The sequence below is a fragment of the Pelodiscus sinensis genome, chromosome 6 (assembly GCF_052426305.1).
Source record: "Pelodiscus sinensis isolate ZL-2025 chromosome 6, ASM5242630v1, whole genome shotgun sequence".
NCBI lineage: Eukaryota > Metazoa > Chordata > Testudines > Trionychidae > Pelodiscus > Pelodiscus sinensis.
In genome coordinates this window covers 45,960,996-45,976,533 of record NC_143057.1, presented here as the reverse complement: position 1 = coordinate 45,976,533, position 15,538 = coordinate 45,960,996, and the positions used below count along the sequence as shown (strand labels likewise).

The window sequence follows — 15,538 nt, the reverse complement described above, 5'->3', positions numbered from 1 at the left end:
TTCATTAGCCCCAGGGTCTCTGACCTGTGGCTCTGTTTCATTCTGAAACTAACAAAGAATGCAACGGTCACCTTATCTCATGAAAATACATTTAAACCCCAAGGTCAATGTAGTTTTTTCTTCTCCCTATATGAAGTCCTTTAGCTTTGTTTCTTTCTAAGCTGTTCTAGACAAAGGACATATAATGCAAATCCTTCTTTGCTAAAAGTATTAGAGGAAAACCTGAAGTGCTATGCTTGCCATTATACTGTTTGCTCTGAATGAGCAGATTACTCTAAATTTCAGGAAAGTATGAAGCATATGTAAGGCCTTTTTCCCTCTCATCACCCAATTTACTATAGCTCGTCCTGAGGGTTTTGTTTTTTAAATCATGTAAACCTGAAAGAAGAATAATTTAGCTTTATTGTTTAACTTACCTAGTCAATATTATGCTTTTGTAATGGTTATATTCTCTAGCTGATGTGTATAACTCACGTTTAGTGGAGAGATGCACATCTGGAGAAGTGTTCAGGTTGTATGAGGAACAAATTAGCATGTGCTAAGCAATGGAGACTATGTTAAAACAGAAATTTTAAGAGTAGGAAAAACAAAATGTCACATTCTCCCTTTTAAAAATTATTATATCAATCCAAAGTGGACATATTTATTTTTATTTATTTATTTAAATATTTTTACCATGCCTCTCTATTTAAAAATATTCAAGACGGCTTACAAAAAATGTTTAAACACAATACAAATATATATAAAAATTTAAAATACGAGACCCCAGAGGACATAAAACCTGCTAAAAACATATAGAGAAGAGGAACACACACATACAGATTCAAACATTAATAAAAGCACAAGTAAAAAGGGTTGGTTTAGCCTGATGCCGAAACAATGATAACGCTGGCGCCATGCAAATATCCCAAAGAAGAGAATTCCACAGCCTGGGAGCAAAAGCTGAGAATGCCCTGTTCCGCGTAGATGTTAATCTTATCTCCACAAGTGGGGGAACACGAAGCAAAGTCTCCCCAGCTGACCTCAATCCCTTGGGAGGTTCATATGGGAGAAGACTGTCCTTCAGATACCCCATTTAAGGTTTTATAGGTCATAACTAAAACCTTAAATTGTGCCTGGAAACATACCGGAAGCCAGTGCAGCTGCCGAAGCACTGGCATAATGTGCTTTGTATAACGAGTATTAGTTGAGACTTGAACAGCCGCATTCTGGACCAGTTGAAGTTTCCGAAGACTCTTTAGGGGCAGCCCCACATAAAGTTTATTACAGTAATCCAATCAGGATGTAACAAGAGCATGGATCACTGTGGCCAAGTCATGCTTGTTCAGAAAGGGTCACAGCTGGCGGATCAAACGAAGCTGCCCAAAAGCACTCCTGGTCCCTGAAGGAATCTGATCTTCAAATGTTAAAAAAGGGTCCAGGAGGACTTCCAAGCTGTGTACATGTTCTTTCAGGGGAAGAGTAACCCCATCTAGAACAGGTGCCATGCCACATTACAAACAGATGGCCTCCTGATCTACAGAGCCTTAGTCTTATCTGGATTCAACTTCAGCTTTACGCTGTCTGACTTCACTGCTCAGAAGTGTTTGATATGATTGCCCATGCTCCCCATAGTCATGCCAACTGTGCTGTGCTGAATGCTAGTTCAACATATGCTGTGCTGAATGCTAGTATAACACTATGCATATGCACATACACCAAAACTGCTGCCTTTGTGACACAATAGTAGCTTTACTAATTCACGAGCAATATCCCAGGTCTTTTTATGTCAGGGAGACTATTAGGGTTCATCTTGTTAGTATTGTCTCTTCCCTCACTCATTTGTTGATGCCAGCTCCTAATCACATCTTTCCCCAGCCAAACGAGGCAGAAGCAATGGAATAATGATGTGGTTCTAATTCTGCTTCTGCTCCTTTTTGTGGGACAAATGGTTATGCAATGGAGTAAGGTGAGCAGTGAGATGCAAGACAGAATTAGGGCTCAACTTTCTGACTCAAAGATGGCGACCCTGGAAGGTCAATGACGATTTGTTCAGCTCACACATTACAAAGATGGTGAATACTGATATTGCCCTGGTTTGGTTATGGGTGGGCCATCACTTCTGGTGCAGGAAAACCAGCATGGTATGATTGAATTACTACATCATTTTGGAAACCTGAGATGATGAACAGCAGCTTCAGGATTTCCAAATGAGAAAAGAGATCTTCGTGGAACTTTGTGAGGAGCTTGTGTCAATTTCTTGAAGTTTCAACTGAATGAAACCATACTAGTGCAGAAGTGGGTGGCTATTGCCTATAGACGTTAGCAACACCTGACAGCTGTAGGTCTGCTGCCAACTACTGGTGGGGTCATGGTTGTGCAGATTTCCAAGGCAATTAACAATGATCTACCCATGAGTAGTTGCCATAACAAAATGCCAGACATAATAGCTAGATATCAGAGGATAGGGTCTTTGACATTTGACCAAAAGGGATGAGTATATGAATTGGAAGTTCACTATTCACTCATTCTGCAAGACTTGGTGGACCACGGAGGCAGAATAATCAATAGAAACAACTCACAAAAGGGAATTCAGTTATAAATTTAGTTGCTGCCGAATAGTCACGGTACATGTTTGGTAGGCTGAAATCTTCTTTTCATGAACATGTGTGCAGTGTAGCAAATGCACTTAATAGTTTGTGCTTCCATCTTGAGTGGGCTCTGAACCAGTGTTCACAAACTCTGTACAAACTCTGTACAGGTTTACAAACTCTGTACAGTTAGCTGGATCGCATTCACATACACAGGGCTCCTGGTTCCCAGAATGCAAGGGAAATGAAGGATACCACATGTGCACACATCTTGGTAAAGCAAGCAGGCAGAGAATGACCTCTGCTTTTGCTGAGGGACATTTTCCTACCCTGGACAGCTGCTGGAGGGACGGCAGGAACATAAGGGATCTCTTGTCACATATTTCTAGGACTGCATAGCTTTGTGAGGTTTTTGCTTCCTTGTAGCACAAGGTTATTAGCCTTTGGCCAAGAAATATGCAAACTTAGGGGGACAGTGATTTTTTCATTCATTATCTGTTTTTCAGATATAACTTCTGCCAAATGCATAACAGCGATTACTCAGGAATCAATAAAATCATTATTTATAGCCATGCCTTGCTCAGGGCTCATTTGGAGGTTAAGGAGAGCAGGAGCTGGGATTAAAAAATGGTAATTTAGAACCAGGACAGGGGCGGATATTAGTGGTAAGAGTGTGTGTGTGTGGGGGGGAGGGGTTCCTTGCCAGCCTGGTGTTCTGGCTCCTGCCACAGCTTGGAGTCCTTCTTGAGTCTGTCAGAGGCACTTCCTCAGCTCGCTCACCTGGGTTGAGGCACAAAAATCACACACTCCTCATCCTTAGCTGTTTTGGAGCTTCCTGTCATTGCAACCTCTTCAGCCTGATCTTCATTAGCGCCCCATTGGGCAGAGAGGTTGACAAGGTTGAGGAAGGGGTTGTGTTTCACTTCAAACTCTGAGGTGAGATCCCTTGACAGTCCAGCTCATTGTATTAAGGGTGTGTATGGGGAGCCCTCCCAGACTGACTGTAAGAGTATTTTGACATCTGCACAGGAGCCTCAGGCACGTAATTTGTTCTTGGCATTGGGCCAAAGTCCATTCAATGCACACTTACTGTAGTCTCATGCAGTTTCCAAGGAAAGATGCATGTTCTTGCCCTACAAGAAAGTCCTGGAGAGTGGTGTACTCAGGCCACATCTTGATCAACATCCATGTGGGGTCAGTGGGCTAGATGGCTGCTCTAGGAGCAAGATTAACATTCACCTCTGTTGATCAAAAGCAGCAGAAAATTGCTCTGATATGGTCCAGGAAGGCACGAATTCAGTGCATTGTGGGAGGGGGTGCAGGACTATTGAAACTCAAAATCTGGATGGAGGCCACAGCCTAAGTTGTATACTCACTCATACGCCACAGGAATGAGAAGCATTCTGTATCACCTCCAGACATATGCTTCTGAAGACCACAGGGAGCTATTGGTCCATCCAGCCCAGTATCCTGTCTGCTGACAGTGGCTAATGCCAGCTGCCCCAGAGGAAGTGAACTGAACAGGAAATGATCAAGCAATCTCTCTCCTGCCATCCAACTTCACCCTCTAACAAACCGAGGCCAAGAACACCATTCCTTACACACCCTGGCTAATAGCCATTAAAGGATTTAACCACCATGAATTTATCTAGTTCTCTTTTAAACTTTGTTATAGTCCTAGCCTTCACAACCTCCTCAGGCAAGGAGTTTCACAGGTTGACTGTGCGCTGTGTGAAGAACTTCCTTTTATTTGTTTTAAACCTGCTGCCCATTAATTTCATTTGGTGGCCCCTAGTTCTTATATTTTGGGAACAAGTAAATAACTTTTCCTTATTCACTTTCTCCACAACACTCATGATTTTATGTACCTCTATTATATTTCCCCTTAGTCTCCTCTTTTCCAAGCAGAAAAGTCCTAGTCTCTTTAATCTCTCCTCATATGGGACCCAATCCAAACCCATCATAATTTTAGTTGCCCTTCTCTGAACCTTTTCTAATGACAGTATATCTTTTTTGAGATGAGGAGACCACATCTGTATGCAGTATTCAAGATGCGGGTGTACCATGGATTTATATAAGAGCAATAAGATATTCCCCGTCTTATTCTCTATCCCTTTTTTAATTATTCCTAACATCCTGTTTGCTTTTTGACTGCCACTGCACACTGCATGGACATCTTCAGAGAACTATTCACGATGACTCCAAGATCTCTTTCAAGTAGGAATAAGAGATCCTCTGGAAAAGGGCTTTATTCCGGAGGATCGCGCCAGTCTAGACGCTTTTTTTCCGGCTTTTCCCCAAGCCGGAAAAAAAGCGGCAGACATGTTTATTTAAATCTGCGGAGGATATTTAAATCCCCAGCAGATTTCCCTATGCTGACTTACCTGCTTTGCATCCCTTTTCCGGAATTTGGGGCCAGTCTAGACGTAGTCCTGCTGTCCTGGAGACCATAGTTTAGGTCCTGGGCCTATAATCTCACTCAGGTGTTCTCAGTTTAGAATTTAATTGGGGATCCCGTCTGTAGGAAACAACAAGGCTACATCTACACTGGCATGATTTTCTGGAAATGCTTTTAACGGAAAAGTTTTCCGTTAAAAGCATTTTCGGAAAAGCGTGTCTAGATTGGCATGGACGCTTTTAGTGCAAAAGCACTTTTTGCGGAAAAGTGTCTGTGCCAATCTAGATGCGCTTTTGCGCAAAAAAGCCCCAATCGCCATTTTAGCCATCGGGGCTTTTTTGCGCAAAACAGTACTGTGCTGTCTACACTGGTCCTCTTGCGCAAATGATTTGCGCAAGAGGGCTTTTGCCCGAACTGGAGCAGCACAGTATTTCCGCAAGAACACGGACGATCTTACATGAGATCGTCAGTGTTCTTGCGCAAATTCAAGCGGCCAGTGTAGACAGCTGGCAAGTTTTTCCACAAAAGCAGATGATTTTGTGGAAAAACTTGCCAGTCTAGACACAGCCCAAATGTAAACAGTCAAATATCTCAAAGTTCATAATACTTTTTTTTTTCTGTTCCTATTTCATATTCCTTAACTGTGGCCTTATAAAAAGGGTCAGGAATTGTGATCAGAGGGAGTTATTTGGAACTCAGATTTCACAAATATCTCACTCAGATTAAATCTTGTTGTTGCAGACTTCAACAGGAGTTTGCCTAAGAAAAGATTATTAAAAAGATATTAAAGCGAGTAAGGAATTCCAGATCTGGATGTAATCTTTGTGCACAAAACTTTTATGTCTTCTTCCTTCCCCTATTTGTGGTACAACTTCCCTGTACTTCTCTGCAAGACTGTCTGCATTTCACTTCTCCATAAAGCTCCCTTTCATCTGTGTTGATTACAGAAAGTCTAACAGACTTGTATTTAAAGCTGGATTATAGAATTGGCATGATAGGCTCATGCCTATTCCAAGCCAACTCCTGGAATCCTATAATAAGGGCAGAGTTTTCCACCTCTTCCTCTCCCAGCCCCACACTTCTAATCCAGATGGTTCAGAAGAAAAACTTGAAAATGTGACTAAAGTATAACTTGTTCAGCAATGGTTGCCTGAATCTTCAAGAAAAATACAACAAAAAAAGTACTTCCTGTGTATTTCAGTGGGGGTGTTTAGCTCTGCCAACTCCACCCCCAGCAAAGGACTCCGTATGTGGCAGAAAAGTACAGTGCCCCCTCCCTCCCACCACCACTCACCCAACCAGATGCAGATTGATGATGAAGTATATTCTTGGTATTCTTGGGTAGATGTTACTGTTTATTCCCCAGCTGCTTCAAAGGAGAGGGTTTAAATAAATAAATAAGTGCACATTACATGTACTAAGGTAACCATGTCTATATTTCCAAGATAAAAATGACATGGGTTAAAGGGCAATTTCTGTATATAAATCTTCCTTCCAATTATTTTTATTTTGTGTTTAGCCAGGAGACTGAATGTTATAAGACACACTACAAGACTGCGTCTTCTACTGTCAGTTAGCTGGGAACTTTACTGTCAGGACAAGACAGAGGATGTTTCTTACAACAGTAGAATCCTCTACCTAGAAATAAGCCTTCAGGTGCAGCAAAGTTTCCATCATGGAATTTAAAACAGCTATGAGCCTTCGCCTTTGCAGTAAACTGATCAAAATATGGAAATGAAAGTTTCACCATTTAAGAGCTATAATAATTCAGCATGTACCCATTTCTGACATTAATGGTAAGTTTTGTTCTGATCTGTCAAATTAATTGCCGGTGGATTATATTTTAAAAGCACAATGCCTTTCAGGCCAACACAAATTAGTGTATCTCAGTTCTAATTAACTGCTTCAGTAGCTGGGATTTAAACATTGACTTTTTGCTTCCAAACATGTATGTAACTAATCTATGTTTAATCAAAGTGACAACATCTATGACAAAACAAAGAGGAAGAGGCTTGACAGTTAAACTGAAAGAAGATCATCTGGAGCATTACAATGATGTTCTTATCGTAAAACATAGTGAAGATGCAAAAGAGTCTTTAACTTGTATTGTGCTTGAGGACTTGCTACAGTATGCAGTGCAATGTGAAATGTCTTTTTTTGGGTAACATTCTGTTATGCACCATATCTAGGAAGTTTCACAGCATGTTCTGATAGTGAATACTGAAAAGGATTTTTAACAGTGGGAGTAATAAGCTCTGGAAAAATTTATCAAGGGTCATGGTATATTCGCTATCAGTGACCATTTTAAAATCAAGATAGGATGCTTCCTCGCTGCCCAAAGAAAAAGATATGCTAAAGGAATTATTTTTGAGGAAGTTTTGTGGCCTGTGTTATACAGGAGTTCAGTTTGTGTTATCACAGTGGTATCTTCTGGCCTTAGAATATATTAATCTTTGAACAGTTTAATTTTGTTATAATCTCAGATTCCACAAAAGCAAAGAATTAATCCTACAAAGTATGAAACCCATTAGTTAAAAAAATGAAATGTAATACAATAAAATTTAATAAGATTAAATATAAAAATATACTAGCAGAATATACTAAATAAAATAAAGCACACTTTCTTTTTACACCAAGATATTTTCATTTCACTAAACTCAGGAACTAAAGAGATATTTTAAATAAATAAGCATATTTATACAACCCAGAATCACTGAGACCTAATAATATCAATGAATTTTTAATTTATTTTATCATTATCAATTTGTTTTCAGGGAGCTATACTTTGCTTTCTTTTTGTTGCTGTGGTAAAATATTCCTTTGACATTTCTAGCTCTGCAAATAGAATAATAATAAATAGCTTATATAAATGAGAAAATAACTGCCCATACAATCACTTTATTTACTTAAATGGAATATATACTCTCAATTTATCTTCTTATTCTAGTATATAGAACCTATATTACCATATATATGTAAGAGTGATCCCACATTTATCTCAAGAATGAAGTTTAAAAAATATGAGAAAAATCAACAGGTTAGTATTGGATGTGACTAAATCAATGTCAGCATGTGTGAAAGAAGAGAAAGTGAAAATCAAAATATAAAATGTTAAATGAAATATATTTAGTTAAAGCTCAGTAATGCTATGTGATATTTGAGATGAAATAACTTCTCTAAAAATTTTTACAGTGCAGAATAAGCAACTTCTGATGCTTCCAAAACAAACAGGAATTTCCAGAACAGTGGAATTTATCATTCAGAAACCTGAAATTTATGACAAAGGATCACAGAATAAATTAAGCAACAAAGCAACCAGAACACAATCCAGCAAAAACAACATAAAGCTTCAAAGTTTAAAATGACCTTTCCTGTGCAACTATGTTCCATAAAAATGCTCTCACTGCACTTCTAAGCACTAAACCATGGGTGGGCCTATGGCCTGGATACAGTTTGCCAGAACTGGACCCTGGTTGGCCACCAGAGGCTTTTCTTTTTTACTTGAGTATCCTCAGGTATGGCCACTCACAGCTCCCATTGGCCACCACAGTTTACTGTTTCCAGCCAGTAGGAGTGGAGGGAAGCAGCCTGGAGCTCCTATTGGGTGGAAACGAAGAACTGTGGCCGCTGGGAGCTGAGATTGGCCATGCCCACAGATGCTCAGGTAAATAAAGCATCTGGTGGCCTGCTAGGGAATAATCCAGGTGAACTGCGTCCAGCACATGGACCGCTTATTGCTGACCCCTGTGGTAGGAGTTGCTGTCTGGCTAGTAGGAAAAACTGGGTGGCTTCTTTAAAGACTAGAGAAAGAGTGACTTGCTGTGGCAGGTTCAGGCCAGATTAGGAGGGGAATGCTGACTCAGGTGACCAGAAGACTGGGGGAGGAGGGACGGAAATATTTAGGTCCATGGCACTACAGTAAAGCCTCTTTATTTGGACAGACCAAACAGCTCCCGCCCTTCCTCTCATAGGAATAGTTAAATACCAGGATTTCTTGTGATCCACTTTGGACATTATGCTAGTCAGTCCTTTCTCAGGGCACTAGGAAGCTTTTTTTTCCCTCTCTACCAGATTGATCAATATGAGGTTGGGACATTTTTACCTTGTTGAGAGGGGATTCAGGCTTAGTAGGGGCAAACAGGAAATGGGGGGTAGGTTATGGTGTTGTAACTCACTACACAAGCATGGGGCATATGTCCAATGAAAGTAATGTTTAGGGAAGGGATTTAGTGATCAGATAAAATGGACCAATGAAAGATGTAACCGAGGTACTTTTTAAAGGAGCAGAAATTGGGTGGAAGGCTCTCAGAACTGTTACAGTAGGGAATGAACCCCTTTATAGCTCACCACCCGTAGTCCTCATTTGAAGCAGGGTGGGCGTGGTAGGTAGCAAGTCCTTCTACACTGAGACTGTGTACAGTTCTAGGGTTGTGAAATATTCTATCACTGTCAATGTTTGACTGTTAAAAAGAGATTCTATAGCCTGGAACAGGGTCAAGGTAAAGGCAATATATTTTTGATGGAGTTCCCACTAGCCACCCACTGTGAAGCAGCAGTCAAAAAGACTCACAGAAAGTTCAAAACTACTAGGAAAGGGATAGATAAACACATGCTATATATAAAATCCATGTTACACCCACACCTTGACTAGTGTATGTATGCAATTCTGGTCCCCTCATCTAAAAAAAAATCTATTATAATTGGAAAAAGTACAGATGAAGCCAACAAAAATGATTAGGGGTATGGAATAGCTTCCATATTAAGAGAGATTAAAAAGACTGGGACTCTTCATCTTAGAAAATAAGCAATTAAGGAGGGGGAGTGATATGAAGGAGGTGTGTAAAATTCATGAATTGTGTGGAGAAAGTGAGTAAGGAAGTGTTACTTCTCCCCTTAATATATGAATAAAGGATCATCCCCTGAAATTAATAGGCAGCAGGTTTAAAACAAATAAAAGGAAATAATTCATATAATGCACAGTCATCCTCTCGAACTCACTGCTGTGAATTGTTGTGAAGCCCAAAAGTATAATTATATTAAAAAAAGAATTAGAGAGGTTCATGGTGAAGAAACTCATCAATTACTATTAGCCAAAATGGTCAGGACACAGCCTCCGTACTCTGGGTGTCCTTACATCTCTTATGGCCAGAGGTGGAGACTGGACAATAAAGGACTAAAATTGTCTTGTCCTATTCATTCCCTCAGAAGCACCTGGCTCTCTCAGAATTCAAGAGAGACTGACCGTTACTCTGACCCTATATAGCCATTCTTATGCTTCCCGTGATTGGGAAGGAAACAATGTACATGTTCTTAGTTCCACTTTCTCCAGCTGTCTTCCCTTGCAAGAAGCTCTGAAATTATGGAGGAAGATGGTTGCCTGAGTCCAGGAGCAGAGCAATGTACTAAAGGGGTCTATAGAAATTGAATAAAGACTTACAGAAATGACTTTAAAAATCTATAGAATGCAATTGAGAATTGTATTCTTTCTGCAGAATTGTGAACACATTTATCAGAATACTATGGTAATGATATAGATCTCTATTAAATTCCATAAGACTTTTCCCAAAAGACTAGACCGGTTAAATGATGTTACATTTGCTGCAGAGGTTGTGACATGCATAGTCACTTAAACAGTATACTATACTGGAAAGTTCAGTCCCCTCTAATATCAAATGCTGCTTAGCAACCCACTTTAGCAGGTTTAGGGATATATTTTATGGTTACAAAAGTTTCAAGACTGATTTTTAAACTGTAAATGTACTGCAGGAACATCTTAACAATCACATTTGTCTGCAAAACAATCATGTTTTCAAATTACGTTCCTTCTTCTTAAGAAGAGCATAAATCACTGAACTTTGGCTCAGAACACTGGAATTTCCATAGACTATAATAATTCATCAAGAGAAGGAGCTCTCTGGACTTTTGCATCTTGAGAAGATATTTTTTATTTTAGCCTTAAAAAAGAGGTTTGTGACAGGTACATTCCTATGATTTTTCAACTACTGGTTAGTACGTAATGTACTTTTAAAACTGAAATGAAGATGAAAGATCTTCACAGGTAATATTTTACAATAAAAATGTGACTAGGAAAGACAAAAAGCCATACCTCTACAAATGTGGAAGATGATTTCAGTACTGTTGTGTGTACAGCATAGTATTACAACCAGCAGTTTGGCCTTTAGTCTACCACCTCTACTTGAAGTTCTGTATAATTGTATCATAACTTAATAATGCAGAAGGTTTGATTATCAGAATAATCCAGATCTTCTCTCTCCCAAATTTACACAAATTAAAGAACTTGAACTTGAAGGGGAAAAGGAAAAGAATCATGGCTGCAGCCTTCTTATCCGTCCCACCACTGTCCCTGCCACCACTCATTCCAAGCAAAAGGAAATGAAAGTTCAAAGCTGTCCAAAAAAATGGAAATGAACTTTAACTTTTTTTTCCCTTTTCCTTAATTGGTTTTGTTTGTTTGTGAAAGGTGGCAGATTGACACTCCTGGACCTCTCTCTTCTTAGACACAGTATTAACTCCTTCAGCAAACTGCAACCTTGTTCTGGGACCAGCCATAATGTCTCAGAACAAGAATAGTCTTGCCAAATCACTCTTTGGCTTTTGATGGGATTGCCAACAACTGCTCCAATAAGTATAATTTTTGGTAGTGAATTGTAAGTTGTTTGGGCTGGGGACTGTCCTTTTGTTTTCAGTTTGTACAGTGCCCAGTGCAGTGGTCTCCAAATTTTTTCTGTTTGCATCCTCCACTCCTGCCCACGCCCTCCTTCCAAGAGTCAGGGCTGAGAGTGGGATTGCAGCTCTGGGAGGGAACCTAGGAACAGACAGGGGGAAGGGAGGAGGTTGGAGCCACAGCTGGGGACAGGTCTGGAATTGCAGCCAGGGGCCAAGGCAGGGAGGTAGTATGTGGGCCATGGTGGGGGCCTGCAGCTAGGTACAGAGCTATGGCAGAGCTGAGGGGCAGGCCCAGAGCAGGGCATAGGGCAAAGCAGGGTTTAGTGTTTCTCAATCTTCACCCTTATGGATGTGCCCCAGGTACCACAGTGCCACCTTTGCACACACGCCAAGGGGACATACCCTACCACCTAGGGATAACTGACCTAGTACAACAGAAGCATGATTGGGGCGCCAAGTACCCAATAAATAGTAATGGTGTGACACTGTATGATGTGGATACCTGTCCACTACAATTGGACTGAGACTTATAGGCCATCAAAACTGTTTGATGGTAATGGCATCCAGTTACTTTCAGTGCCCAGTTGAAGTGGAGAGAGTGTGTAAAGAAGTCCCTTGAGATGTGTGATGGGGTGTCGAGACCCCGCACCCAAACCCCAGGACTTTGTGCCCTTACAGAGGGGCAACAGACCGCTTACCGCCGGTGCGCCGGTTGCTCTTGCGCCGCGGCTCAGCTGAGCGGCGCCGCAACTCAGCTGATCGCCAACGCAGCTCAGCTGGAGCGACGTCTCCGCACAGCTGAGTTAAACTCAGCCCCTCCAGCAAGAGGGAGAAGGAGGAACACGCCGCATCGGACGGGAAGGGGGCGGGGCGCGTGAACTCCTCCGAGGTCGGCGGGGCTTTTAAAAGCTTGCCAACCACCGGAGAAGGGGGGGGAGACGAGGAGACCGCGAGGGCTCCACGACGGGGGAAGAGACCCGGACGTGCTCACGGCAGTCTCCGCCGAATGAGACGCGAAGGCGTGAGTACCAATACCCCGAGGACGGGGATAGGGGGAAGAAGGAAGTAGACCAGGGCAGGGCGGCGAAATAGCCCGTGGGCTGGTGTGTTTAGGGGCTCACCCCCGCCAGTCGGACAGAGACTCAAAAGTAGCTCCATCCCTAGGGCCCTGGGCTGGGGCCCGTGAGTGAGGGCAGGCCCGGGCCCCCCTTTCTTCCCCCTTCCGAGGAAGAGACTGACCTAGCCAGAATTGGCTCCCGGAGCGAGCTTATTGTACTACAAGGACGGGTGACCGTGCCTTGGGACAGATCGAGGACGGAGGACCCGGTCACAAGATGTAATTAAATAATTCACTATGTGCTGAAAGGCCCCATATTTCATTACAAACCTCAATATATCCAGTCTAATAAAAGATTTTTTTCTCTAAAATGAAAGACTGGATAAGATAATGCACACCAATGGAAAAAATGCTACTCATCTCTGTCTCTCACACACACTCACTCATTCATTTTCTCTTCTTCCACTGATGTACAAAGAAATTAAATGTGTTCAGCCTTTATGTAACAAGGAGAAAATAGATACTCTATACAGCCGGTCCCTGAGTTATGAACTGGTTACAGACCAAACACTTGGCCGTAACTCGAAATGTTCATAAGTCGGACCCCATGCTGTTCATAAGCGCGGGTCGCGTTCATAACTCAGGGACCGCATTTATGACCAAACCTCTCATTAAGCGGTCATAAATCGACTATTTGTAAATCAGGAACCACCGGCTGTACGTCCTTCACAATAGTCCACCCAAATGTATAATCTATTATCACAAAATTATAGTGAAATAATGTTAACATGTTTATAGTGCTAAATGCTTATTCACATCTTCCACAAATAATCAAATAAGGAGAAATGTAATCTTGAGAGAATAAAACACTCACAGAAAGAATGTTCTCAGCTGTTAGGAGTTTGACAAACTTACAAGCACTGAGAAATACTATGTGTGCAATTCTAAGATGTCATTTCATCTATAATTTAGGCATTTCATATGAATTTGACTATCACAAAAGTTACTGGAAATTATCAACATTTATACAGTTGGAAAGCTATATTTACGATGAATATAATTTTTCATTTTAATAAATTTACTTAAGTACAAATGTACAAAATACAGAGGTTTAGTTTAACTAACAATCACTAAAAGGCAATTTGGCATGTTTTTACTGCAACAAGCACTGCTATGATCTAGTGGGACTACATAGAGGAATAAGTACTCAAAGCATTTGAACCTTAGTCTATGATACAATAAGTGTGGGGAAGGGAAGGAAAAAACCTTCACTATACCCCATCTCCATCAGCAAGTACTTCACAACAACTATCAGAGTAGACAGCCCAGAGTGCTCAGCTACTACCGTGATTTTTGCTTTAAAAATACATCAAAAGCACAAATAAACCATAGAACTGTCAGCTCAGAGGAAAGAAAAACTCATTTCACTTGTATTGGCGTGTTATTTAAAGCCCTCAGCTACACTGTATATCTTCTGATTGCTCCAGCCACTTTTTAATGAAGTGCATCATCTCACCTTATTTGTGTTGTACAAAGAGTCATTATTCTGTGTCTTTGTCCTCTGTGAACCCCTAAACCTATTTCAACTGCATTTTCTCTACAACTATCTTTCTCAGCAAATCTCTGAAGGAAAAATAAGGCGTCCCTTGAAATCTTACAGGAATTTATAAAACCATCATTATAACTACTGAAGAGATGTGCAAGGACCCAAGAAATATTAGGTATTTTGTTGTTTCCTAGGATATATGTGAAAGGATGCTTCTTAACATCACACTTTGGAATAATTCTCCTTTGTCGTTCTCATCAATTCAGGGGGTTTAAACCAGAAATTCCAAATATTTTAAAATGGAAACTCCCCATTAAAATTGCTGAGGATTAGCATTGGATTTTCATCAGTTAAAAGATAATGTAGGGTTTGACCCTGCAGGCTACTGCAAGAAAGGAGTGGGGGGGAGCCAAAGTGCCAGGGATGGACAGTGTCAGGGATAAACAGACCTGGTCCAAAAATGGTATTTTATTTATTTATTGTTTTAAAGATTTTACAAAAATTCACTTTTCCCTGACATTCTGGTTTTCCTTTGAGTATTCCAACTTCTAGCACTCAGCTACCAATCGACTGACATAGATAAATAAGGTAAAAAATGGGGGAAAACCTCAACTCTATGGTGAGCTAAGTACTGTGGAAGAGGAAGTAGTGGCAGGTTGTCATAATGGGAAAAACAAATTGGGGACTCTAATTAGTGTTAATTAGTGCCCAATTTTAAGATTCAACATTTGAGACTCCCATGAAACACTATCTCTGACAAGTAGATGTTCAATGCCCAACAAGAAACAGTCCTTGTCAGCCAACAAGCTAATCACTCCTTTCCCTGTACTTCACCTGATTGTGAGTAAAGAAGAACCAGGACTGCACACTCAAGTGTCTGGGCTCTATCCTTGCACTATCACCTTTTTTTATTTAACAAGCTCTACTCCTGTCAGGGATCGAAGCTGTATGGTGTGTTAGATGCTGCTTGTAATTATTAGAACTGGAAGCATTGGCTGTGGGGAGTCTGGAAACACAGGAAACAGGAAGGAGTGGGGAGAAGATTGGCAGGGACTACGGAGGGATGCAACAGCTTTGTAAAGAGGCTTCACTTTTGGTAAATAAAGTCCTGTTGAAGTTTGTTAGTACCTTGCTTGCATGATACAACAAGCTGCTCAGCAAATCACAGGATGCAATTTCCCTCTCTTACACTTAAACCTCATAGGGTTACACTGGTGTAAAACTGGTATAAGTATGATATTGGGTAGACAAGAAATTATCTGAATTTTTTTCCACTGTTT

General features: G+C 40.9%; 1 long non-coding RNA gene across 2 annotated transcripts in view; it reads left to right on the top strand.

Moving 5' to 3' along the window:
* Positions 1-12,534: 12,534 nt before the first annotated feature.
* LOC102450182 (uncharacterized) overlaps positions 12,535-15,538 on the top strand; it is a 50,467-nt gene continuing 47,463 nt past the window's right edge. Inside the window, exons 1-2 of one of the 2 annotated variants that reach the window (XR_332499.5) lie at positions 12,535-12,676; positions 14,329-14,433. This is a non-coding gene — a long non-coding RNA (uncharacterized LOC102450182). The remainder of the gene's footprint in view (positions 12,677-14,328; positions 14,434-15,538) is intronic. The other variant, XR_332498.5, reaches the window with a different exon arrangement.